Source organism: Rhinolophus sinicus, chromosome 16, assembly GCF_057876585.1.
Source record: "Rhinolophus sinicus isolate RSI-liver-muscle chromosome 16, RSI-T2T, whole genome shotgun sequence".
Lineage (NCBI taxonomy): Eukaryota > Metazoa > Chordata > Mammalia > Chiroptera > Rhinolophidae > Rhinolophus > Rhinolophus sinicus.
In genome coordinates, this window is record NC_142516.1 from 170188541 (window position 1) to 170216212 (window position 27672).

The window sequence follows — 27672 nt, forward strand, 5'->3', positions numbered from 1 at the left end:
ATTATACTAAAGCTTAGATTACAAATAATAAACTAACAGAAAGCAATTTAGTTTAACATTTGGGGTAGAAAATCTATTCATGTATTATAGTGATAAATATAGATATTAGAATTGAAAGGAAGCCAAATGTAAATCTTTTTATGCATCATATTTTCTTTATATTTCAGCATTTTACACAAATTGTATTATGCTTTGATAGGTGGGCAGTGGACAACAGATGAGAAGGAAAAGATATGGTAGACTGGAAAGCTTGAGGGGATTGCTATACTATACATATAAACATATTTGGCATTCTTAGAATGTTTCAGTACTTCTACTAGTTTTTTGTTTTTTGTTTTTTTAATAGATACTTTTTTCTTAACTGAAATAGAAATTTAATCATCAGATAGAGGCTTTATACTTAGAGTCCTAATATCCTTCTTTAAAAATTTTGTTTCTATCTTTATATTTTATAGTGTTTTTAATAGAGGAACAACCAAGAAACATGAGGAAAATATTAATATTAAGTGTCTAAAAATTCTGGTCCATAAATCTTTAATGCATAAAAACATACTAAGTTTACGTTGCTTGTGTAACATCTGGACAGATGTAGAGATCAAAAGAGAGGGTCTTTTCCACAAAATGATATAGAAACCAAGGATAAGAGGTGCTCTCCATTAGTTAACTATGATCTCCAAATCATTAAAGTCACCTACCAATGGTCAAGATACCAGACAGGAAAAAAGTCTACAGGAGAATATGTAAGAGGGATGTTTTATGGTGCACATAACTTCTGTTCATATTCTTTAAGGTGGAAGTTAGTCATGTGTCTATACCTAACTAGTATGGCTGAGAAACATAACAATATATGCCCAATTTCCCAAACAAAGAAAGGCAGTCATCTACTTTCTGAGGAAACCAATCCAAAGTGATTTGCCCAATAACTACATACAGCCCAAAGTCCAGGATCTCCATAATTCCTCATGGTTTGAAGGGATATCTAAACTATATAAACTTCTAGTTTATATGGAAACATATAAACTCCTAGTGTAAAATAGAAGATAAAGTAACTGATTCCACTTCCCTCCCAATATACAATAGAGGAACAGTTATAGAAACACATACACACTGAATAATACAGGTCCAATTTATGAAAAAGAAGGAAAAATAAGAGATATAAAATCATGACTGGTCCATAGCCATAATAGAATCCTATTGGACAGCCATTGTAAAGATGCTTCTTTCTTGGAGAAAATTCCTTTATTATACTCAGATTCTGCCTCTAGAATCAACTCTCTTACCAGTGTTTCCTCTAGTCCCTAGTTCCATTTGCTAGGAGATCTATCTAATTAATCCATTACCTCTTATGGCCACATCTGAATTAGGCACTGGGAGTTCTCCTTGAGGACTGCACATTTTAGATCATCTGCTTTCTTACGAGAAAACTTTTGGAATTCCAGATTCATTATATTCGTATAGGCTTTCTCAGGACAGAGTCGACAAAATAAAATTCCTCTGATATTTGGAATGCGTTTGATCTGTTTGCTTCAAGACAGTTCTAGGACCAGTAAAAAGACCCAAAGCTTTCTTAGTCTGTTTTACTTCTTTAACTCTTTGTGTCATCTCATCCTCTTGAAGCATAGGTAACAATAGGTTTTAGTGGGAAGGTGCCAACTTTGCCCTAAGCACCTGATCTTTGTTTGCTCAAGACCGGATCCTTTTGTTTGTTTGTTTTCAGACAGATAAGCCTTTATGGAATCTTTGCTCTGAAACTTTTTTTGACTTCTGCTATTTAGGATCCAGAAGCTGCTGGCTTTTCCAACCTTGGGAGCTCCTAATTTTGTGAATGTTCCCTATTCCCTTTTATTTTTCTTTGCAACCTTGCCAGTTCCTTTCTTGAGTCATCTATTTCTTGCAGTATGCTGCTAAAAGCAACAAGTAAAAATAATACTAGTACCATTCTGGCTCTCTCCAACTTTTTCCTCTAGAGCCACAGGCCTAGTAAGCACTTGACTTCCTTTCAAATTGTTGCTAACAAGTGTTACAAATGTTATGCAGAAGTACCTCAATCCCCTCAAGCTTTTTAGTCTACTATATCTGTTTCCTTGTTGTCTGCTGCCTGCCTTTCAAAGCATAACACAAGCCAGCATCCATAATTTAGGATTTTTTTTACAACAATATTCCATTTAAGGTATATATATATATATGTATATGTATATGTATATACACATACATACATATGTATATGTGTATATATAATGTATATGTATAGATAAATGTACATATACCTATATACACATCTATACTGTGTATATGTGTGTATATATATATATATATATATATATATACCATATATATATACAGTATGCATATATATGTATATTACCCTATTTAAAGTACAAAAGTCTACTCAAGGGAATGCTAGCTATTCTTACAAACAGTAGTTCAAATTTAAATATATCTCAAATCTGGTGAGTTTATTTCTTGCTGATATGATAGATTTGAGTGAGCAAAAAAGACATCAGGGCAGGGAAGTGGTCTTTCATGGCTTCAGTCAGGGATTCCAGGAAGGTAATGCCATCTTCATGATTTGTCTTTCTCTTTGGCCTTGGTCATCTCCGTTGTAGCGAAATGGAAACGCAGCATGGGTAAGTACATTGGGCAGTCTTTTGTGACTCAATCTGGGATTGGCATATATCACTTCTCACTTTCTGTTGGCTAGATCTTAGCCACGTCATCATACTTTACCAACAATGATTCTGAAAAATGTAGTCTAGGTGTGTTCTCTGAAAGAATTTCAGATCGTTCTGAGAGATAACCCACATACCTGGTGAACTAAGTGGCACTAGGATTCTAACCTGTCTGCCAACAACTTATTTCTTAATAAGTCTGTGAATTATAAAACACAAGTAAATAAAAGCAAAACATTTATCTTCTAGTGATGTACTTTAATGCTATCGAGTACTACTATACTCAGTAGTTTATAAACTACACAAAAAGTGTTAGTTTTATTTCAAAGTTATTGTATAAAAATGGTAGCGAGCTCTGTCTCTTCTATCAGCATATTATGAAACATCAATAAACAGTGATTCAGTGGTAGATTGCTGAAACTTCTCCTAAGCCTATAGCACTTTAGGTCTTAATACTCACTAAAGTAAGTACAACTTACTGAAAGAATATGTATTGGCTTTCTATTCAAGTATCATCGACTTTTGAACATATCCATATTTTCTGAGGAAGAAGAATTTTCCCTCTCAAACCCCTTAGGTGGTGTAAGCTGAAGAAATTATTCTTAATATGAAGTACTTTTATTGCAGGGAGAACATTGCCTATAATTTTAACTTAGTTGAATAGACTGCAATTTCAATTGAGATATTAGAGGAAAACCTTCATTATAGCAATGAACTCTTATTCTGTTGGTATAAAGGATGTTCCTGACAAATTATACTTTCTGCTCCATTAAAAATGATTCTGAAAACTTCTAGACTGGTGGAAAGTACCATCCAGTTGCAGTTGATATGAAATGGGCTTTTTAAAGTGCCATTTTTCTGCTTAACAAAATCAATAGTCTTTATTATATACAATAAGCATAACCTGCTGCCATTTCCCAGATCAATAAAATCTCTTCCTTTTTGATATTCAAGTGCCTTGCAGACAATTTAGCCATTTGAATATTAATTCTGCTAGTGGGTCCTATGTCTTTATTAACTCTAAGTCAGCAACATATGTCTTAATTTTATACTATTTTACTTTCCGTAGAAATTACTTAGGAAAAAAAACATTATTTTGTAAAAGTTAAATATTTACCATGTTCAGTCTATTCAGGCAGAATTTTCACCCCAAGTCATTATGGAGGTTTCACTTGCTGGTAATCAGAAGTAGCAAACCTACTTGCCTGCTTTTGACATGATAATAAACTGTACCTTCATTTAGATGGACTAAACAAAATGCATTCTGGATTCAATACATTTTCCTCTTAAAGATCATTTCTTAATTACAATTTATATGTCACTGTCACAGAGAAGGGTGTTCTGTGGACAGTAATACATGAATTCAAGACTTCTGATAGTTCCTTTCAGGTCAGAGATATCCCATCTCTTTGTTTTTCTCTTCTTTAAAAAGCTCACCAGGCTATTTCTAGTATCTGGATGTTGAAATGCAGGACGTATCTTAAAGGAATTGTTAAATATATTCTATTGAAATATTATATAGGAGTCATCACCTATATGTAGTTTCAATTATACAAAAAATTTGATCATTCCAGCATTTATGTATTATTGCATTATTGTATGTTGGAATATGTGTTTGTTAGTTGTACAGTGAGATTATTTTTGTTCACCTGTTTTGTAATCTGTCAAATGGGTAGGTATATAGCATTTAAAAATAAAGGTGAAGTTTGCTAAGTCTGCTAAATTGTGTAAGGTGCAGTATAGTATACTCAATGTATGCTATACTATAAAGTGAGATCTAGAGAGATTGGGTGACTTATTTAGGATCACACAGTTACTTTAGAAGAGAAGGGACTAGAAAACAGTTACCTGCATCTTAAGCTGATACTCTTTTTTTTATGTCATGAGGTCTATTTTTTTATGGAAATATACTAATCCTGTAGAAAATATCCCTGCTCTACAAATATATTGTTGACATTCCCTGCCCAATTTCAGATCCCCTGACAGATGAACACTGAAAATAGATTGATGGAGATTAAATTATTAGCATTATCATTATAATCTATAAATGTTAGAACATAAAATATAAATCATAAATCTATACATTTTCATTAGAAATTAGGATGAAGACAATGTATTTGGTTTTGATTTTATTAATTTCAGTGTCTATGATCATTCAGTGTTAAAGCATAACATCATTGGTGTTAATTTATAATACATATAATGCTCTGGATCTGTCATGCTAATTCACCTGCAATTAAATTAATATGATTGGTGTTTAGTTTTTGCTTTTTTTAATAACTAGCTTTGGTTAGATAAATTAAAAATGTCTTTTGTTATTTCCCCTCCACCACCACACTATTTATTTTGGCAATAAATGTATTTTACAATCAAAGGATTTATTCAAGTTTGGAACATTATTTTGTAAGTTAATAAGTATTGAGGTGATTGCAAAATGAAGATAACAAAGAAATATACCAAATAAAGGTCTAATAAAAAATATGTTTAACAGTGTGTACATAGATTTGCTAACAATATATGTACTATATTGCTAAAAATGACATAGTAGTTCACTAATGTGTGCTCTTGAGAGGTTGGGAGATACAAAAGGAACCAAATGAGTTTTTCTCTGATCCAGGAACTACACATTTGCCATTTTATTTAACTCATGCAGTAAGCCTTCAGAAATAATTATTCACTCTTTCCAGATGTAGAAAATAAATTAACATTTAACTTACCTAAATTGCAAAGGCAGAAAGTATTGGGACTAGAATTTTAGTGGGGTCCATCTGAGACATTCAGGCTTTTTCACTACAGAACATTCATTCCACTCCTTGCTCCCACCTTCTTCCTCCCCCAACACCCTGAAGTCTGTATATCATGTTGGTTAAAACGTGGCCTTTAGATTCAGATAGACCTGGGGTCAAATTTCACATATGCCACTTACCCACCAGTGCAACTTTGGGAGACATGACTTAACCGTTCTTTTCTCTTTCCATATCAGTGAAACGACATCAGTAATAACTACCAAAGAGGGTCGTGGTGTGTATTAAGGATAATAAAAGTAAATCACTTAGAGTTTTCTCTATATGGTTTGTATTTAACAAATTCTGTTGAATACAAACTGGCTATTTTTAAAATTGAGCCTCATTTTTTTCATCTATTTCATATACTTTATAACATTATTTTAGGATAAAACAAGATGATAGATTACAAAAAAAAAAATCATACTAAAAATGGAAAGCAATTGCATCAGAATTCACTGTAGTAATTGAAACAACTCTATATATTTCGGGCAGAAAGGAATTTAACACAGCGTATTTGGATGCTTATACAATTTTTAGAAGGGCTAGAGAAGAAATTCGTTCGTGCATACCTTGCTAACTTCGTGGCGGAGGGGCCAGGCAACTGCTCCAGTTACCTGCATGTTGCAACTGCCTCTAATCCTGTCCTTGCCACAACTGGCCCTTGACACCAAAATCTGTTACCAATAATTGGAACACAGAATCTGAACACTCCTTACCCACACCTCCATGATCTTGTTTTCTGGAAGAAATAGCTGTAGGAAGATGGCCTCTGGTTTACTTCTGTCTTCAAATCTGGCTCCAGTATTCTGGTTTAGAGAAACCTCAACACAGTAAATGACAAGAAAAAGAGGACACATTAGGGGTGTAGTGATGGCCAAAAAGACAGCTGGTCAACAAGAGGAAACTGTTATTTATAAGTTACTTTTAAGGTTTTGTCCAACCTAATCTTAAAAGAAGGCTATTGGCAATAGTTTCTCACTTCTTATTTCTAATTGTCACTTCCACCAGCTCCTACTATATGTTTGTATATTGACTACATAGGAAATCTTTAACAAGCTAATTGATAAAAATATTGCATTAAAATGTTCTAATAGTTATTATAAGCTGAATTTTTAATGGTTTACACCTCTACATATTATTTATAATAATTCACATATTGCCAGACCACAAATAAAATTTGAGTGAACCATGGCCATTTCAAAATGCTGTACTTGTATTCATTAAGTTAATCTGTTCCTTATATCAATCCGTAATTATTACTTTGTCTTATGTGATTGGTTTTTTTTAGGCAGGTATTTGGGTAGGGCTAAATTCTTCATAATGCATCACATAGATTAAGCTCCAGTATCTCTTTTGCTTGAATTTCTGATGATAGTCATTTCACCATATGTGGTTATATTTTTATAGGTCAGGCATATTGGGAACTTACAACAACACCAGTCATTTTGTATTTGCACTTTAATTTGGAGATAATATCACTACATAATAATGCTTGAATTTTTCTGTTTTTATTATTTTTATGTTATTGAAGTAGTCAGAAGTACATTCTGTCTAGTTTGATTTCTGAGACCTGAGAGATATAGAGATAATGGAGACATTTTTATTCTAACAACATGTATTTTATTAAGGTTATAAAATAGACACTGGTACGTTGATGCTATAGATGTGTAACGGAGAAAGATAGCAATATAAAGTAAACACTTTGAGAAAAATAATCTTGAAATAATTTTAAGATTATTTGACTAGTTTCAGCAATTTGTCCTTTTAATTTCTTTTTGTTGTTGTTTATTGTGTTCACTCTTTCTGCATTCCTAACAGAGGATTCTTTTAAATATCTTTGCAGTCACTTTACATAACTTAAATCAATTATACCTACCTATTCAGTTTTACTAAAGAGAGGCATTAGCCTTAAATATCTTAATAATAATGTCACAAAAGTGTTTAACATTGCCAGACAATCTTGCTTTGTTTCTGTAGTACATGGATTTCCCACACTGTTAGATGCCTTGTTCAGCATTCTCCATTTTTTTTTTTTCCATCTCAAGCATCTCATCCCCTCATTCAATAGGGTCTTTGAATCTAAAAAGTGCATTTTCATTAAAAAAATAAAATAAAATAAAAATACAAGTAGGTGAGCACTAACTTAACTTTACACAATCAAATATATCAAATTCTTGATATTTTACCCATATTTGCTTTCCTTTCTATTCTGACTAAAGATGTATACTGACACTAAATTGTACTCTCACTTTACCCAAGGTTTTGTAATAATAATTTCCTCCCTGTCCTCCTCGACTACCCCTCCCCCTCCTTTATCATCATCATCATCATCATCATCATCATCATCATATTAGTAATTATTAGTTACTATTTGATTACTTACTGTAAGCCAAGTGCTATACACAAGGACACACATTTTATTCAGTTCTCACAACAAACCATGATTTTATTTTTACCATTTTAATGATGATGAAACTAGTTTTCTTCACTAGATTTCCACCCCCATCTTCATGCAAACACAGTTTACAATAAATCATATTTTAAAAAAGAATCAATCCTTTGAACCATGTTTTTCTTTATTCCTGTGCTGATGGCAAATTTGACCTTGGAAGAGAGAAACCTTTGAGAGTTAACCTGTAAAGACATCTCTTTTCCTCATTTCAATTGGAATAAAAACAAATGTCTTACTTTAGAGATAAGGCCCAACATATTAAACACTAAAACCATGGCTGGCACATAGTAAATGTTCAACGCAAGTTGGAAGAGTTGTTTTTGTTATCATCGCTGCTATTTAATCCCTGCATGCCTCTTACTTCATTGTCTTTCTTATGATCTCTTTGGACCACACTGACATATCCACTGTCTCTGATAAGCCCAACTCCTTGCTCTCAGAAACTTTATACCTCAGTTCCCTGTATCTGGGATACCATGCAGCGATTTGTATAGGCCTTCAGTACTTGACCACTTTATCTTGGCTTAATGATAACCTCCATATAGGCCTTCTGTCTACTCTTGCCATACAATGTCTGTCTTGTTATGTTTTATTTTCCCAGTACCACTTTCCACTACTAAAGTTATCTTACTTATTGGTTATTTTATGTGTCAGTTGCCTCTCTCCCCCAATTATGATGTAAGTTCCATGAGGTCAGAGACCGTACAAAATGGATGCAATATTAACAAGACTGAGAAAAAAAATTATTTAAAAAAAAACCTAATGGCATATTTCAGCCTTAAGTATATAATTATTATACAGGAAGTCCTTCTTTCTATTTATATTGTATAATTCAGAAGACATTCTATTAAAATTAATATCAAATAAATGCAATGTCATTTTATATTATGTTGTATTCATACACATTTTCTTCAAATCAAGAAACAATGAAAACCAACATTGTTGATCTTCAAATGTTATCTCTAATTCTCTATTGCAACATTCCCCAAAGGGTTATATATCCTTTGCTTTCCAAAATGTGATGTTCATATTCTACTAAAGATTTTGTTTAACATGCTTTTATCTATTAAGCCAATGCATGTGATTATCTAAATTGATTACAGTATTAAATTAGTAAATGACAAACCTAAAGAACTATAAATTAGTTTAATATTGAAATAATACAATTATCACCATTGTACTCTAAAAATTGTAATATATCATAGGGTTAATAATATGATTTGATTAAAATATAAATTATAGAACAATGTCAATTTTTTTCCTTAATTTCAAGTAGAAAGTTAAAATGCAACTGGAGATACAATCATTTAAATGGACTATTTGCTTATTAGAACAGGATTTTTAGGGTCTTTTCTAACTATTTCACCTGAAGTTTTAAAAGCAATTACTATCAGCATTATATCCCTAATCCATATAAAAATGCCTGTAGATAAACACTTGTTCTTACCTTTGTATTTATAAATCATTTTTCTTCAAGATTCATAAAATTTTATATACATACTGTTCTGTTTACCCTTTTGCTATCCCCATAGAGTAAACAAAGTATTTTATTTTTATTTTCTTTGAATCCTCCATTGAACCTTTCAAAGTATTGTGTTGTAACGTGATAAAATTTGTTGTAAATTTTTATTGGTGTTATAGAGCTGAATGTTTCATAAACATGCAGAATGTAGCATTATTTTCTAACTGCTGGTACAAGTGGTGAGTAGCAGCTACTATACATAACAAACTTTCTTAGCCACCATTTTTACTGCCAAAGCAGGGATGAAGATTGTCCTATTATCATACTCTGTAGTCTCACCTTGAAGATACTATTAGGCTGAACACTCAAAGTCTTTAATGAGCCTTGCAAAGGGAAGTCATTCTTTACCCTTCAAGCAAACCAACATAGATATTTTTAAATGTTTGCCAAGGTATAATTATTCAATAACAGAAGTAAACTTTTTAGTTATAAATGTAAGAACTCAAATATTCTCATAAATAGCTAAACTCCTTAGGGATTGGCCTTGTGAACACTAGACTATCCAAATAGCCCTTTAATAAATGGATATGTAAATTTTTTTAGAAGGCGTTCATAACCATGTATTGAGGGTTCCTTGGGAAACAGTTCAGTATGTGAATCTTTACAACCAATCTATCCAGCTTGTATATTTCATGGACTTCATAATAATTAAATTGATACCTATGTAATTAATATATATGTTTACCATAATTATCAAACTGTTGGACATTTATTTATAAAAATATTTAGGCTAATTGAATTTAACCAAACAACTATACAATAAGTGATTGCTTTCATGCAATATCACAGTAAAATTCAAGTTTAGGTCATAAAATATCTGAATGATCCAAGAAAACAAATGTTCACTATATAGTATCTCTTGCCCTGGATTACATAGACAATTACTAGTATATGAACTTGCCCCTATGGGAGGAGGGGAAAAAACCAACAAACTGTTTTTTTTTTCCTCCCAAATGGAAATAAATCAATATTATTTTAGTAAATATTTGAATTTTCAGCCTCAATATGAATGCTACTGGCATTAAATTAAAATTAGATTTAAGTTTAAGCTAAAAACTTTTGTGGAATTCCATAGCCATCCATCTTGAACTCAAAGCATGTAGGAAGACATAGGTAGAAGTATATTAAATCTGACAAATGACCTCCCATGTGCAAAGGAGGAAATAAAGATTCATTCTTCGTGTTTGTGAGATCATTTTGATGAAGGAAAGGCTAATTGAGGATGACATACATTCTAAATCTAATTCAAATCAGCATTTTTACATGAAGACTCATCACATTTACAATGGTACACACTACCATAAAACAGCTTAGTAAAGACATTTTGAATTTGATTCTTGGAATTTTTAAAAATGCTTCATCAGAATTGACATTTTTAAGGGTAATGAGTTTCCAATCTTAGTATTAGTTCAAACTGGATACCGGTGGTACTTGTACCTTTTCATTAAAAAGGAAAAAAAAAAAAGAAGAAACACTTTTCTTTAGCGTAATTAAGTTTTATGTTGCTGAGAAAATTGCAACTAATATATGATTATTCCTAGGAAACATGTAGGGAAAGTGCCAACACAGGGTTTCTCACAGTTAAAGCAAATCGCCTTGAAATGATTAAAATGTTAAATTATGAAGGACTCATCCGCTGGCATTCAAAATAATAATCCTATTCCAAGACCAAGTAGCATGACTGTTGTTTTTAACATGAAAAGGTGATTGCTAACTCTTTCCTCTTGAAATTCTACAAAATCAGCATTGATATTATCTTATTAACACACAGTTAACAGCTCAACTCTGTAAAAAGACCACCTCATCTTTTATCTAATAAGTGGTTTTGTTAACCCTGAAAATTTTACATTTTAAATGCCATTTATTACAAGTCAGGGTCATTTATATTTTATACTTAAAAAAAAAGGGTATGTTGACTATACATACACAGTGACAACTCAAAACATGAAAGACAGTCACTTACTGAGAGGTTAGACAGAAACAATATTGGGGAGTTTCATTCTAATTAAATTTGGAAACAAACATTAGTTTGCAAGTCATTGGTTGTAAACATTTCATATGCAATGATCATCAGCATGGTCTGTTTATGGTGCTATATTCCGTCCCATATCATGGCCATTTGGCTTTCTTCTAAGAGTGAAACAAAACAGAATGCCTAGATGTTGGATTTTAGATTCAAGGAAATAGTACATTTTTCAGAGTAGAATTTATTTGTAAAAAAATCATATGCCATCAACTATCATTTTCATGACTGAAATTTTGGAAATATTTGATCTCACCTAAGGGTTGTATCATAGGTCTCTTTCTGTTCTGTTTATCTGTAAAATACCCCAGGTATTTCAGAGATCAAGTATAAAGTATTACTAAGTGCCCTGACTCAACTAGGTTCCTAAAGTTGTTTATTCTTCCTTCAAAGCAACTGAGTATATAACTCATCTGCTTATGTTTTAATGTAATCCCTGAGCAACTAAGCTATTTATTTTTAAAGATTAATAGGGAGAAAATTATGGTCATCACCTATGATCATTTGCATTGATGTAATAATGTACAATTAAGTCATTTGATCACTTATCAGCACAAAAATTCATGAACCACGACCATGAATCTAGACTATTTTTCTCTGAGCTCATGGTACCTCACATTGTAGGTTGTGACAATCTGCCCATAACAGTATTAGAAAATCCCAGAATAAGTTTTAATTAAACTGATTCAAAACATATATTCATCAGACTAATTTTTTCTGACATCTTGTCACCTTAAGAAATTGGGAGACATCCAGAAACAGACTCTTTTTCATGAGAGAAAATTCTTAGACTGGGATTCTGTATTACTTAATATAGTTTGAAAATTCTTATTGATTAGAGAGTTCTGAACAATATCACATAAAAATGAACAAAAGCTCTACCTAGATATGCACTTAAGTTCTTTGTTTTGTGGAAAATAATTTATCAAATACCTAGATATATTTATTTTGAATTTGGATGAAAGGTAGATTTGGGGGACAGCGTTATTTTTAGCATCTCTTTGTTAGAAACAGTATTGGAGGAGGTGCAATAATAAATATTGAATATTTACTGTTCTAGGTTTTTCCCCCAAAATTTACAAAATGCACCTATGAGTTTATTATTCATACTCTGTATAAGTAAATTCAAGCACAGAAAGGCTACATAACTTGACAAGGGTCATGCATTTTGTCAATGACAGAGCTGTGGTTTGCTTCCATTTATTTTGGCTCCTGAGCCAATATAACTAATTAATAAAAATAAATTAATGAAAGGCAGAAATACTCTAACACCATGAGGGAATACAGTCATAGGAAGGATGTTATAGTTTTTTTTTTTTTTTCCTTTTTTAGAAAAATTAACACTTTGTTTATTCATTAATTGACTCATTAAAAACACATGCTTGATATCCAGTATATTCCTAGAACAATAAAAATGACTTAATATCAAGACATTAAGGGCAACATAGGACTGTGAGAAAAAATTATGTAAGCAAATATTTGGCAGTGCACAATTACACAGTTTATTAAGGAAACACAACAAGTTGGACCTTAACTAGGATGGGGAAGGGCTAGTAAAGCTGATGTTTCGTTTGAGTCATAAATGGGTGGGAATAGAGTGGGCATGAGGGGGTGAGTATTCTAGGCAGAAACACAAAGGCTTAAAAATCTGCACTGTGATCTGGAAACTGCACATATTTGAGTATGGCTAGAGATAACAGTAAGGTTTATGGAGATGAAGTTGTAAAGTTAGGCAAAAACTAAGACTTCAAATGCTCAGAATGTAAAGGGACACAACTTTGCCGCAAAGTAATGCATAGCAAATCTAGTGTTCTGGAAGTATGACTCTGGCATCCACAGGTAAGGAAGATTGAAGGAAAATATTCCTGGATGAAGCAAACCGTCCAGGAAAGTGATGGGGAATAGCCTAATTGATGGGCCTTTCACAGGTGTAATAAGCATCAAAACAGTAGAATTGGAATGGAAATACATATGGGCATTGGCTTCAGACAAAATTACTGATTAGACTTGGGCATAATCAATTAAATAAATTTAAGATAGCTGTCAGGTTTCTGGTTTGGGTGCACTTGAAGGGAATCGAGAAATAAGGGTGCAATTACTTGGGACACAGACACAGAAATGAGAGTTCATTTGAGGAAAGCTGGTGAATTATCATTTGTCTATCCACCCAGATGAAGATGTCAGAAATACAGCTGGATTTATAGATCTGGAATCCATAAAGGTTCTGGGTTGAAGAACTAGATTTAGTAATAGTAACAGAAATCTTTTGTTGACTGCCTACTAGGTACATTTTTGGTTCTCATAAAGTCCATAAAAAGATTGTATTATGTTTATAGAGCTGTGGCTGAATATAGATTCAGCCATCAATTATTCAGTTCTCAAACAAACATTGACTCAAGGCTAGCCTTTGAACTTTGAAGAAACTAGTGCTGTGTTTCCACATTCTGATTTTCTGAGAAATCGCATGTCTTCAGCATGCAATGTGGATGAGGTTTGTCCTGTTGGAAGCCCGCGCAAGAAGCCCTCCGGGCCCTGCTGGAAGTTCTTTCCAACTCTGTACTTTACTTAAGAAAGCACATCCATCTCAACAACAAGGCGCTTTCCTAGGAAAGTCTTATCAATCCATTCTCTGAAGTAGTTCAGGTCCCCCCAGTTATGTAGCATCCATGACAGTATCAAATTTATAGTTATATATTTTTTACACTTTTTTATATTTCTCTATGTTTATTTTATATCATAAATTGAAACTTCATAAGGTCCGGGTTCCCAGTAGTTTTTTTCTTTCTTTTCTTTTTCTTGGATTTGTTAATGAATTAATGAGATTTAATTCACAGATCCTTCTGGAAAAAAAAAATATATATAAAAATTTATATATATTTTTTCCAGAAGGATCTATCTATCTATCTATCTATCTATCTATCTATCTATCTATCTATCTGTCTATCTGTCTATCTCTCTATCTATATATAATGATAAATACATATTTAAACCATGGCATAGAAATGTCTTGTATTGGGGGCCCAGAAATTTGTAAGCTTGGCCTCTTTCCTGTTTTATAGTAAATAGAGCTGCAACATGCCATCAAGCACAGTGCATTTTGATGATCTCTGAATTTCATCACTGCAGGTAAATGCCATGCATTACTGGGTTATGTAGATATAACTGTCTCAATTTTATATGTATGTAAGCTACCTTATGATATTTTTCATTCAGTACATTTAAATCTGAGAGTATAATATGGAAATATACTTTACAAAGCAGGAATTCTCAGATAAAGCTCAATGACTCAAAGAAACCACTTCTTTTATCCATGCAAAAGATGCATTATTTGGTGTTAAAAGTATGGTTGTTGACTGCACATTTATTCTACCCCTGCATCTTCAACATGTTTTCATTTGGGCTGAAAAAATTAACTGCAAATACATACTGCTTTTACTAGGTTTTCATCAAGCAACAAGAGTGTATTTAAAATTACCCATGAATAGCTCAGGCACTCAGAGATCTGTTTATGGTAACTGAAGATGCATGCTTTAAGAATCTTCAGTCGTGAATATCAACCCTGAAAATACTAAGGGTAAAAAGCCCAGTATAACATGTATGTATGTATGTATGTATGTATGTATGTATGTATGTATCTTAAGATGCTCCACTCGTAATGATTGCATTGTTCTTTTAAAGCTTCATTTATTCTTGATAGAAACAATTATGTGAGGTAATTATATCTAAAGCCAGGCAGTGTGCAGTGCTCAATTTGGAAGGTAAAGAGCATTGTTTGACTGTTGTTACGAGGCACATTCCTGATAGAGAAAAAAGGCTTACATCAATAGAAATCATGCACTTCGGAATTTATTCTTTTATTTGCATACGCTCTTATCATAATAAGTGCCAGGTTAACCATCTTAAACACAGAAACAAAATTACTAGAATAACATCAATGGGGAAAGAAATATTGAAGGAGCTCATCAGTATTTCAGTTGCATGGTTTATTTTATAGGGATCTTTTTTCATGCATGACCAAATGTTGCATAATTGACTGGACAGAATTATTCCACAGGACATCCAAACAAGATTGAAAGGCGAGTGTCCTTGGTGAATAAACTGGATAATACTTAAAATTTAAAACAGTTAATTTAACCAGATCCTGCAAATTGAATGAGGTACTCCTTAGATATAAGGTATATACTTTCTTGGAAACAAGAAAGTTATCTCATTTTTCAAGACATATGATTGGACACAGATTGTTATCTACATTAATACATAGTTCTCTTGTAGTTTGAAAGAGTTCACAAATTCTCCAAAGTTGTCTAAATCGTAACCAGCCAAACTGACATATTGGTCCTTTGCTTACATCTAAATAACTCTGCATGTGATATAAATTTATTAAACAACTGATGGAAAGGAAAAAATATGAACTTGGAAAGCACTTTTAAGATTCTAGTAAATTCCCATTCTTTGCTAAAAAAACTATTAACATGATGATGAAAAATATTATCATTGAAATAAATGTTCCTTTTTTTTTAACTTAGGTTACTACCTTAAAAAGTAAATTTGTCAGTTTCATGGAGAAATAGGGTTAATCAAAGAAACAAAAAAAATGAAATGGAGGGGGAAATAAAACTAAAAGACATACAAGAGAATAATAGATATGAGAGCAGATAGCATTTCAAAAATCAGTCATATTTCCAAGTTAGAGAAAACAATAAGCATGTTTAAAATTGAATAGATAATTTTTTTCTGGAATTGAAAAATAAAAACAAAAACAAAAAAACATACTTGAAATTGTAGGCCCAAAAGGTATTTTGTGCTATATCAATATTGTTTCGTCATGATTATTTCTCAGATATATCTTAGTGAAATCTGTAAACTTCAAGTTCCCAGGCAGAAAAAGAAAGTGAAAGGCAAAGGAGAATAAACAACAACAACAACAAAAACACACACTAAAAAAGAACAAAAGAGTGAACCTAGGCATTATGAGAACATTTAATATGAGAAGGCATTTAATTCAATTCTGACACTAACTGTCCAGAATGAATGCCGACTCCACAGGTTAAGGTCTCATTCCCATAAGACTGGCCACCAGTCGAAAGTGATGGGTCCCTAGGATTCCCACAACCTCTGTCTGACTTATCTACAAATCAGAGTTTCCTCACGGTCCCCTTCTCAAGTTTGATCTTTTGCCAGAACTGCTCATAGAACTCAAAAACAGTTTACTTACTAATTTATTACAAAGGATACGAAAGAACAGACAGATGAAGCAACACATGGGAAAGTCTAGTGCACACAAGCTTCTATCCCTGTGGAGTTTGGAGTGGCCACCCTCCCAGTTCCTGGATGTGTTCTTGTTCACCAACAGCAAGCTCTTCAAACCCCATACTTGTGGGATTTTTATGGAGGCCTCATTACTTAGGCATGGTTAATTAAATCATTGGCTATTGGGGATTAATTCAACCTCCAGACACTTTCCCCTTCCCACAGGTCAGAGGTCAGTTCCCCTGGCAACCACCCTCCACCCCTTGGTAATCTAAGGGCTTTCCAAAATTCACCTTATTAGTATAAACTAAACTGTGTTTGAAAGTATGAATAATAAGACACTCCTTTCACCTTTATTGCTCTGGAGCTATTTCGGGAACTGAGGACAAAAGATCAAGTATTAAAACAAAATATATTATTTTATACTCCCACAGCTTTTACCGAGAAAATTTCAAGGGTTTTAGGCATTGTATGCCAGGAATGGGAGGAAAACCAAATATGTGTTTATTATAGATTGCAATATCACACACAAAAACTGACAAAGATTCAATAAAATTAGAAATGTCCAGAAAATGAAATGCAAAGTTCTTAAGTAAAATGATAGGAAATAAAATTTAGCAATACCTTAAAAAATAATATGCCACAACTTTACTACAGTAAATTGCAAAAATGTTGAATGATGTGAAGTTGACAAATAAGAACTTATTGGTAAACAATGATAACCACTGAATTTGACAGATTTCAAATATATTCCTAACTTAAAAACATTCATAGAAATGGGAATAATTTTGATTTTTCTTGATTCAATACAAAAGTCTTTAACATAGTACCATGCAAAAGTACAGAACATATATAGTCTTAATAGTAGATCATTAAATTTGTGATTTGCAAATATTTCTAGAGTTTCATAAAAATGAAGTCATGCAATATATAATCTTTTTTTTTTCAATCAGCACAATTATTTTGAGATTCATCCATTTTGTCACATGTATCAATAGTTATTCCATTTCCTTGCCAAATAATATTCTACTGTGTGGCTATATTACAATTTGTTCATTTTTTTTACCTGTTAATAGACGTTGGTTTTAATTTTTTTCCAGTTTTTGTCTTCATTTAGTTTGTTAACATGGTGAATACATTGATAGGTTTTTTAATATATAAAAAAAATGAAAGTAAGACAAAATGAATCTATACTGTGTAAGGCTTTTTTTATAAAACTCAAGAGGGTGCAAATTAATTTATAGTGCCAGAAAGTAGTTCATTGGATATTGCTTGGGGTAGGGAAAGAGGAGCTGGAAGGATTAAAAAGGGACACAAGGAAATTTGGGGGGGAATGGATATGTTTATTATCTTTATTGTGGCAGTGCTTTCACAGATGCATACAATTGTCAAAACATATAAAATTATACATTCTAAATACACGGAGTTTATTGAACATACTTATATCTCAATAACGCTGTTTTTAAAAAAGAGAAAAAAAATAGAACCTGTTCCTCAACGTAAGCTTGTAAATGTCATCTGAAACTCGTCTTAAGTACATTTGCATTTGCATTGATGCGATGCCTGGGAACATCCTCATTTAAAAGTTTTCTCTATCAATAATAAGTAAGCCAAAGTCCTTGGCGACATCTACCAAAGTCTGAGTTCTCTAATCTCTCAGTGCTTCTAAATCCTGAAAGTAATGGTTAAATGAATTATAGTTCACGGTTTGGCAATAAGTTGATTTCAATTTAATTCATTTTAAGAGGAAAGTGATTTTACCCCATTGATTTTTTTAAAATCTTTTTTGTATTTACTTGTTTATTAAAGCTCACTTTATCTCCCTCTGGTTCATTTTATCTGCAATAGAAATTAATTGCTAATACTGCAGATTTAAGGTAAATCATCTTTTCTGTTAAGGAGGATGGACTTCTTATTGCATATTTTCACTTGATAAATATTATTTCCATACGTAAACATTAAATTTTCATTTTAAACATGAAGAGAAGCACATGCTAAGCAATTTTTATCATAGTTATAGTAAAATCTGGATTAAACTATAGGAATAAACTATAGGAATCTATATCATCAGTCTTCTGTTAAACAGCCTTTTGTGCATATATATATAATGCATACATACACACACACACACAAAGTCTGACAATTAAGTTTGCGAACTTGCTGCAACCATGTTGCTAACTTTTTGATATCAGAGGGATTATTCATTGTGAATTTGTACCAACTGGACAAACAGTTAACCAAGTTTACTATTTGGAAGTGCTGAAAAGGCTGCGTGAAAACGTTAGATGACCTGAACTTTTCGCCAACAATTCATGGCTCTTGCATCACGACAATGCACCAGCTCACACAGCACTGTCTATGAGGGAGTTTTTAGCCAGTAAACAAATAACTGTATTGGAACATCCTCCCTATTCACCTGACCTGGATTCTGATATCTTTTTTCTTTACCTGAAGATACAGGAAATATTGAAAGAAAGAAATTTTGATGACATTCAGGACATGAAGTGTCCTGATGACAGCTCTGAAGGCCATTCCAGGAAAAGAGTTCCAAAATTGCTTTGAAGGGTGGGCTAGGCAGTGGTGTCAGTGCATAGCTTCCCAAGGGGAGTACTTGGGATATTCTGTAGTGATATTCAGCAATGAGGTATGTAGCATTTTTTTTTTAGGATGAGTTCTCAAACTTAATTGTCAGACCTCATGCACACACATACACACACACACATTCAGACCCACACACATATATGATGCGACAATCAATGTTGTTTCCTCAGTTATATCATAGTTGTCTAAAAATTTACACCGTTTAAATTTTTGTGTGATATGAATGTATTTTTAGGCAACCCAGTGAAAATGAAGGAGTGGTACCTACTGAAAAAAGTTTCAAATTAAATATATAGTTAAGTGAAATAATGTATAAAAGAGGTTGCAGTGCAAAATAATAGAAGTTATTGGTATAGCAAGGAGAAAGGTAGAGGTCACAGACAGAGCTGTAATCTAGAAAGCACTGGCATCTGGCGGATATTCCTGTGCACAAGTCCTGCTGTCACCCAAAGTGAAGTCAAAGGCATTTAGGCGGAGAAACATTCTACGCCCGGCCTTACATTTATTTGACCTTAGTGTCTCCATTACCCTTTCCTTCAACTCAGGACCATACAGGTCCTAGTTACCAACCAGATCAGCTTATCTCAGAAATACTACATTCAGACATTTCAATATCTAATCACTTCCTCTAATCCTTCTAGCTTTTTCATTTAACTATTCTTTGACCTCACCAAGATCTCTATTACAACTCTGGCCTATATTCAGCTCTCTTGTTAGTGTAGTCAACAATCTGTTCCATGACATTTCAGTCTAACTTTATCACAACTCCTCAATTTTGAAGAAATCTAAATGTGGGCCTTTTTTGGCTTATACTCAGGCAATTAAGTGCTGCTAGAGAAAATTTAACAACTCCACACCCCAGCATCTTCTTCAGTGCTCATGCAACAGTTCTACAGCTCTGATTATTTTATTATTTTTGTTTGCTTTCTCTGTGGTATGCTACAGCTCTTTCAGACATTTTCTCCATTCCTTAAATTCCTCTTCCTTATCTCAACATGACTCTTGTTCGCCATCCGTCGATGGTTTCACCACTCACAGCGCTGTAAAAACAGTGACAGTCAGAGAAGCATACCCTAAAGATCCTGTACCTAATTCCACAAATTCAGTCATTAGCATTTTCCCTTCCCTCTTTTATTCAGATGAAGTGAAAAAATAGATACTCTTCACTTAACCTAATATTGCTTTTGTACTCTAGATGCTGTCTCCTTCCATTTTCTCGTCAGAAAATGCCTCTGTGCATTCTTAAGCTCACTCTCTCTCGCTCCTCTCCTCTCTTCCCCTCTGCTTCTCTCTCTTTCTCTCTCTCTCATCTCTCATCTTGACTCTCTCTTTTTATAAAGTTGTGTTACCCCTAACATTTAAGCACACATTCCTTTATTACAAATAGATCTCTTCCTTTTTTACCTTCATTCTACATATACTTGCCTTCCCTGTTTTAATTTAACCTGTAACTATTTCCCTTTTGTTCCCATTTCTCTGTAGAGACCGTCTTCATCTAGATTCTCACTGACCACCATGACATTAATCAAATTATAGCATCTGGTCCTTATCATACTTCAACTCTAACAACACTGAATATTGTTCACCTAGTTCTCTTTTTTGAAACTTGTTTTTTCATATCCAAGATTTTCCTTCTACTGCTCTAGCTGTGACTTTTTAGTCACTCGTTTGCAGTTTTCTGCCTCTTCCACTTTCACATACCACTTGTGTCTACACCACAGTGCATTTTTCTCCATCTCAAAAGTGACAGGATAAACTGTTATAGGCAGCAATAATGACCAAGATCCTTCAGCTAGGGAAAAGCCTGGCAATATAAAACAACCAGAAAATAGGCTGGCGTGGCTCAAGTGGAGTGAGTGAGTTAGAAGAATAAAGATTCTGTTGGATTGACAGGAAGGTTCCAAATAGCTAAAGACTTTATAGGCCAGTGGTTCTCAAAGTCAGTACTGTTGACATGTTGGACCAAATAATTATTTGTTGTAAGGTGCTGCCCTGTGTATCTCAGGATATTCAGCAGCATCTCTGGCCTCTACCCACTGGATGCCGGTAGCACTCTTCCAATTGTGACCGTCAAAATTGTCTCCAGATAGTACTAAATGTTCCCTGGAGGCCAAAATTAACCTTGGTTGAGAACTACAGGTGAAGGAGTATGCATTTTTTAGTCTAGAAGGAGAAAAAACAAACAAAAAAAAACTGAAAGATTCTGAGGATGAGTGTGACATGTTCTGATGTACATTTTATAAAGATCACTTTAACAATGAGGTTGGAGAAACTGTTTGCATAAAATAGGACCCCTCCAGATGGGTAATAAGATTTGATGAAATACTACTGTGAAACAAGTGCCATATCTTCAGTTGATAAGGAGAATATCAAGGAAGTTGCCCTGAAGTTAACAGACAATAGCATGAAGATACTGTAAGAGCACTGTGGTAGTTTGCAAGAGGACCGACGGAAATGTGAAGAGAGTTTTCAGCAGAGGGCAGAGGAGTGATTATCTGGAAACAACAGTGCGGGTGTTGGAGTATCATCTTCTCCCTATAGAAGTATCAGAGATAGTGAGGGACACAAAAGCCTGCAGTAGAGAAAGCTCACAAGGAAACCTGGTCCAAGGGAACATATGATGTCTAGTAGTACCAAAGTTATGACATAAATGTTGGGCGTGTGCACTGTGTTTACATTACATTGAAATTGTAAGTACAGTGAAAAAAACAGGGAGTTTAAAAGTGGCAGGAATATTAGGGATATAGAGCAGTACATACAGAAATCTGACCATGTTATTCTTCCAAGAGAACCCATTTCTGGCTTCTGAAATCTTTAGGAAAAAGTCAGACTACCTGACAGGGCTTATAAGGCCTAATTATGCATATGCCTTCCTTACTCTGTAGCTGCCAGTCCTTCCATAGGTGCCCTGGAACCACTGCGTGTTTTGCAGTTTCCTCAGGGCTTCTTTCCTGTTTCCTTCCTTCCTTCCTTCCTTCCTTCCTTCCTTCCTTCCTTTCTTTCTTTCTTTCTTTCTTTCTTTCTTTCTTTCTTTCTTTCTTTCTTTCTTTCTCTCTCCCTCTCCCTCTCCCTCTCCCTCTCCCTCTCCCTCTCCCTCTCCCTCTCCCTCTCCCTCTCCCTCTCCCTCTCCCTCTCCCTCTCCCTCTCCCTCTCCCTCTCCCTCTCCCTCTCCCTCTCCCTCTCCCTCTCCCTCTCCCTCTCCCTCTCCCTCTCCCTCTCCCTCTCCCTCTCCCTCTCCCTCTCCCTCTCCCTCTCCCTCTCCCTCTCCCTCTCCCTCTCCCTCTCCCTCTCCCTCTCCCTCTCCCTCTCCCTCTCCCTCTCCCTCTCCCTCTCCCTCTCCCTCTCCCTCTCCCTCTCCCTCTCCCTCTCCCTCTCCCTCCTTTTCTCTTCATTTCCAATGTCCATGTTTTACTTTCCACTGAATATTTAGCAGAGAAGGGGTAAAAATTAGAGAAAGAAAGTGAACAGGAAATAAAGAGGGAAGATAACTGATTAAAAGGGAGGAGGAAAACACACAGTTTATAAAAGCATTTTATTTTCTTGGATCTGTTGCCACATTTTTTTTTCTTTTATTTCCCCCCTTCTTCTGCCTCCTCTCCACCCTCCGTCCCCCTTTGGTCACCGGGAGGCTCTAGGCACCTCTTGGCACACCGGCTTACACCAAGCTCTGGATGCTCCTGGCCCCCCAGCTCCAGGGAGAGCTGTTTTTCACAATCTTAGCTGTAGAGGGCGCAGCCTACTGGCCCATGTAGGAATCAAACTGGCAACGTAGGCGTTAGGAGCAGGGCGCCACCAAGCTGGCCCTCTGTTATCACTTTCAATTTGGGTTTACAATAATATCTCTAGCCTTTATTCATTGATTATAAAATACCATTAAATACTTAGTATGCTTTGATATGTTCTCAGAATGCTTTGGTGCCCAAGATAGACAGGCAAATTAGAGTGGCGGGGAGGGAGAAAGAATAATTTTGGATTTTTCATTTTAGCTGGAGGGTGGCATATTAAATTCAAGAGTAAATCATGTTATCTAATAAAAAAAAGGTGAAAAGGGAGGATGGTGAGTTAGTGATGATTAGGTTTCTCAGATGTGAAAAGCCTCAATGGTAAGTGATACATGAGAATGGAAACATGGGTAGGTTCCCCCCTCAGGGTACCAGTGTCCTAGCCTTGTTGGAAACAATATTGTGTGAAATTGATGGTGAGCTAGTATAAAACTGGATCATGCTGTGAAGGTCAAAGAGCCAGAACCATTGGAAAGCAGTGGATAGGGTAAAAGAGCAGGGGTTTAAAAGCAGAACTGATACAAAGATTTTCAGATCAATAGAGGCTCATATTAGCATCTATCCTTTTTGTTCATAGCTTTTATTAAAGTTTGAAACCATAGATAGATAGATAGATAGATAGATAGATAGATAGATAGATAGATAGATAGATAGATAGATAGATAATCTTGCTGTTTTGAATTTATGCTTGACTCCACAGCTAGGCCGAACCCCTATTTTCTTATGACTCGATCTCTTTACCTAACTTGCATTCCCAGTACCCAGAAGAGTATCTGGAATTAAGCAGGTTCTTCACTAAAATTTGTTGCTGAATAATAGAACTTAATGTGATGGGAATATCAAAAATGAAATTTTTCGGTTTAAGTTAATTTTAGATGATATAGTGTTTATCATAATTTGGACATTTTACATATGCTCATGGAAGCTGCAGCACATATATTATGACTCCTTTTATATAAATGAGGATAATAAAAATTAAGCAGATCACTTGAGGTTATAGATCTAGAATATTAGACAGGCCAACATTTAACTAAGGTCTCTAAGCTCCAATAGCTACACTCATACCAGTGTGTCCCTGTGCTTCTCAGTAAAGACAGGAGATTGCTTTCAGAAACCCATAGAAAAATTTAATATTGTACTGCATGTATACTTTGCACGTATTTTCTCTCAAGAGCTCTCTGTAGCTTATCTGGAATCTTTAAGTTCAATGAACACATAAGAATTAAGGCTAAGAGTATAAACAAAAATATTGAGAATACGTAATAAAATCATGGTCTTTTTAGACCTCATTTATTAAGTGAGGACTGTGTGCAGACACACACTGTTTTTCTTTCCTCTATTTGCTAGTCTTTTTTTTCTTTTCTTTTTTGTTTTTTCAATTCTACTGGGAATTAATATTGATAACTTGTCATAAATTTCACCTGAAATCTCATCTTTTTTATTGTTCTTGATTTTATTGCCTCTGGATTTAACATTTACTCTCTGAATATCTGGTCCATTATTTTATTAAGTATTGATGCCATTCTTTCAAGTCATTTGCGATCACTCTTTTTAACTTTTAAAAATAATCAATACATCATTTGTTTCCCTCCAGTCTTCTCTCCCTAGATACAAAGATTTAAAAAAATATATATTTAAGTGGTTTAGTAAGTAGGTTAGCTAATACTGTAAAAAACCTAGTACACAATCCATCCATCAGTGATTTGCTATACATGACACCCTTCATGCAAACATCTCAGCATGCTTTCCTGTTATTACTATGTAACAGAATATACAATTAAATGACATGTTGTAATCAATAAGTCTAGACTTGATTTAAACTTAGCCAACTCTTTTTATCAATAAATATGAAAGGGGAACGATAACAAAAAGCAAAAGCAAAGTTAAGGACATAATTATTTATTATCAAAAACCATAGAAGCCCAAGATTGGATACAACAAAAGTTTGCTCTGTGTGTGTGTGTGTGTGTGTGTGTGTGTGTGTGTTATTTCCAAACATAATTGAAAAATCACATAATTATTTTCTTTCTTGGAGGATCCTTTAGAAAAAAATGAAAGTTGTTTTATTTCACTGAAATAAATCACTGAAAATCTTTAATTAAATCACTGAAAATCTGAAATCTTTAAATATGTAGACTACATGTTTCCTCTTATCTATAGATGCAACGTCTTGCTTTTTGGATGAAAAAGAGAATTCGTATCTCTTACACGTTCTTCTGGGAATGGTCTGGCAGCTTTCAATGAGTCTGCTGTGTATATCCATACAATTGTATTATCATCAGAGATTTATAGATGAAAACTTTCAGAGAAGCATGAAGGCAAATCAAAGAGAGTCACCAACTTCAAGCTAGTGAAGTTTTACCTAAATGGTTTATAAGGTAAAAAAAAATAAAGAAACTCCAGAATAGGCAGACTTTTTCTTCCCCTCTTTCAAATTGATTAATCATTCTTTCTTACCTGTCAATAGTGAATAGATCCAACATAAAGCATTACTTGCTAAAAGAACCATAAAGGATATTTAATTTTTCATATGTTTTTCTTTCTTGAAAGCTAATAATACGGACTTATTTTGAGCCCTTAAAATATACCTTTAAAATAGGATTCATTACTTGTAGTAGCTCAGGCATCAACAAGGATAACATTAAAACAATTTGTTTTTGATGAGGGAACAGATCTGAAAATCTGGACTTTGACGTGGTAGCCAGCTTAGGGCTGCATATAATTGAATAACTATTTAAGTTAACGATACTCAATGAAACATACTGTATACTCTGATAAGAAAGTATAACAAAAATCTCTTGTTGTTTGTTCTACAGTACTTTTTCTCAAGTTTCTCTGACCTTTGAATCCCTCATATTTCTTTCTCTCTTTTTCTTTTTAACTCCTTATTGTGAATTCACCTGCACCCATACAGATGTTGGCCCCATTGACGTACTGGTTCTAACTTCCCAAATTTGGCCAGTTTTCCCTCTGATGTGATATCATGGCTCTCTCTATTTATTCTTCAGAATACTTACCACATGTGTAAAATTAATTGTTGTATCATTTTATTTGGAAAGTTATCTCCAGCTTAGGAGAGAAACCACATCTGTTTTGTTCACCTCTGCAAATCTGGCACTTATAACAATGACCTGTGTGTAATCATTCCTCACTAAATATTTGTGGAATGTGTATCTCTAGGTTTGGCCATCTGAATTACTTTTTGGATTCTTCTCATGAATCAATGGATAGGCCACAGAGAATCAAATTTACTGCTTCCCCCACTCCAATGTTGTCTGGTTATTTGTCCTGTTGAAATAAAGTCCTGCTCATTTTTATAAAAATCATATGCTTTTCCATGTGAGTTATTTTTCAATCTTTATGCAAATATATATACATGTATATATACATCCAAGAATTTGAGGTTATAGAGAAAGTTAGAAAATCAGAGGTCTGTGCGACTATCTATGTCCCTCTAGTATAGAACACATCTTTTCTTCAGTCTGTTTAGAGAAGTTCCAGACTGGAGAAGATTAATAAAGCATCACAATAGGAAAGACCACTAAGGAATATGAACTTTGGGCCGATATACCAACCAGTTGAACATCAATAACAGACTTACATACTATTGACTTCAAGAGTAGGTATTTGTACCAAGTATATAACTCATAAATATGTCATTTTCCTATGAAAGTACATTGAGATTTGAAAACATTTAATTGTGTACAGATTGTATTTTAAAATCATGGATTCAACTGGAATTGCAATTATTCATCTCTCTTTGTACATACTCTATATGTCCTGTTTTATTCTTCTACACTTTCATATTAATTTTTGTGTTCTTTTGTCACTACCAAATTTTATTCCCATTTTTAATTACTTTTCCTTCTCTTCTCTTTAAATTTTTTTTGGGTGCATATGCAACTTTCACATAGGGATATCCTAATTAAATCTGAACCTAATCAAACAATCTTTATAGGATATGAAACACAAAACAGAAAATTTGCTTCAAATTTTGCCAGTAGAAATTTATTATTTTCATATCATAGTCATATTTTATGAATTAATTATAGAAAAAAGAACAATGAAAAGGAATTAAATTGCCAATGAATGTATATATTTTTATTTGAGAAATCAAAAATAAATTATCTTTTCTCTTGAGTGATATTGGCTTAGTAATTTGTTGATTTGATAAAGCACATGGATTTTCAGATCCAGTTCCAATGGTATTATGACGTTTACAGTTTAGGTTTTTTTTCTGGGACTTTCTTGCCTCATTTGAAATGACACAGTTGAATGAGATTATTTCTAAGGTTATATCTACAACTAAGGGTCTATGATCCCTTTATTTTCTTTCTCCTTTTTCATTATAATACAATCTGTTTTTGCCATTATTTCTTTTAGGTCGTTTGGATAATAGTTTGTCTACATAATTTCAAAGATATATAACTTGCACTTAAGAAATACAAATATGGCTTGCACATTTAATTTGGTAATGCAGTTAAATATTATGAATTTCATCTTGCCACCATTTTATTTCTAGAACTCTATTACTTGGTGTCATATTTTGCTTTATTTCTTGACTATATGCTTTTTTTTCACAAAGCT